This window comes from Plasmodium inui, assembly GCF_000524495.1.
Source record: "Plasmodium inui San Antonio 1 unplaced genomic scaffold supercont1.26, whole genome shotgun sequence".
Classification (NCBI taxonomy): domain Eukaryota; phylum Apicomplexa; class Aconoidasida; order Haemosporida; family Plasmodiidae; genus Plasmodium; species Plasmodium inui.
In genome coordinates, this window is record NW_008481860.1 from 24,813 (window position 1) to 27,031 (window position 2,219).

The following is a 2,219-nucleotide window of genomic DNA, read 5'->3' on the forward strand; positions in this document are numbered from 1 at the left end:
CAGTATAAGAAGACCAAGCAGTACTTCAACATATGACGGTGAAGGAGGTGGAGCTAAAAAGAAAAAGCGAAGAAGATTCTGCTGTTTTTAAAAAGTCTTCTAAAAGAGCAAGTAATAAGAGGAACAAACAAAGTTATTTATTCTGCTGCTATATAAGACGCCAAAAGGTGTAATGAGAATGGTAGCTGACAGTGGATTTATATGTATACATATACTAATTAAGAACGATCGAAGAAAGCTTTCTTTTTTTAAACATTTGAAAATAAAGGATAAGAGGAAGTTCCCCCAAAAACGTCAGAAAAGTGCGATCATACTATAGGAAAAGTGTGCAAAATCGGAATTATCTTAAAAGACTATAAATGTACCAACAGAAGGTGTTACCTTTTTGTTGATATATGCTCTTTACGTACTAATCACTATGAGGATATGTAATTAGTTCACCATTTAAATTATGTATTCTACAAATTCTACTATTGAATAATGCGTGCTGACTAGAAATTGACCTTTATTTTTATACAAATCGTTTCGTGTTCTATGTTTTTCGATTCTTTCTGTAAGTTCTTTTATATATCCATATACAAAATGACATTTTTATTATTTCATCATGGACTTAGAACAAGAATATAGAAATTAATAAAGAATATTTTTTGAATATAACTTTTATGGTAATAATTATTTATTTCAGGAAAAAGCAAGGGGTTCAAATTTGTGTACGAGAGAGAGAAAGAGAGTCTTCTTCCATTTCCCTATGTCTGAAAAATGTACAGAACAGCATATCTGCAAGTCAAAAGAATTAGGCTTTATAAATCTTCAACTTCTCTGCGTGCCTCTCATCCCCCTATATACTGTATAATATAATTAAAATCATACCACCTGTTGCTTCAAGAATAAAACAGCGCATAGGAAATATATATAACATTTGTTTTTTAATTACTGCTATCATTTCTTCTTTTTTTTTTCTTTTTTTTATTTTAAGTTTTAATATATATTATATCACCCTATCGTTATAACGTTTAAATTGCCGTAACATATATATACACTTGTTTTAAACATATGCGCTACAGTACCTTTTCTTTCATTTAATCCACATCATTAAATTTTTTGTTTTCATATTGTCATATCAAGTACAGTTTTTTAAGAGAGTTCAACCCTAATTGGTCTGCAAAGTTTATCTGAAAGACATTTAACTAATAGAAATATTTCATAAAATATAATTCTACGAAACCTAACTGAAGTACTAGTAATACTTTTCATTATCCTTAGCATTACTCCCATTATTATTATAGTATGTAATTAAGCGATTATCTGAACCTTTGAATTAACAATTTTATGCACATTTGTTTTTGATTAAAAGTGGATTGATTTTGAAGTTCTCCCATGCATAAGGACGAACGATATATAATGAGTTAACATCTTTTGCTCCCCTACTCACCGCTCTTCCTTTTAATGAAATAACATTTTGTTATGTATCCTCCAACGTAGAGATGTTCAGAAAGTATCCTTCGGTACAAGATGTTCTTGACTCAATTGAAACATCAGTTGAATTTAGTAAAATAATACAAGTGAAAAGAAATAAAGTAACCTATGGTCTATTCATCCTAAAATGTTTGTCTTATCATGAATTGAATGCCCTTGTTCTTATTCACTAATTGATACGTTTGGGGCATTTTTAACATGCTTAATCTCTTTTAACATTCCAAATGCCAAAAAATTGCATATACAAATCGTTAGAAGAAAAAACAACTATATAATTACTTCGCCACCCATGTGTAAGCCGTAAATCGTACCATAAATGTCACATTTTGTAAAGTAAATGACTAAATGTGCAACTGATCTGATGAATGATTTGAATGGTACACGCATTCCGGTATAGTAGCACATTTCAAAGCAACAAAAGTGTGGATACGTTGCTAATTTTAAGCTGATTCATGTGTCTAATTTTTCGTGCGTAAAAGTACAGCACATCAGTTTCCGTCAATAAGGACAACGTAAAAACGGATGAATGAAAACAAATTGAAATAGATTTAAACATATAACATAATCGTGGATTTGCTACAAATTTCCCTGACGTAGAATTGTAATACGATTACGTGAAAATGTCCACATTCCTTTTCCTTAAAAATATGATATATTAATTTTAAATATTTGCTTATATATAATGTAAGGCACCCTTATATAAAATAAGCCAGTTGCTAACACGCATCTTTAATAATCACCCC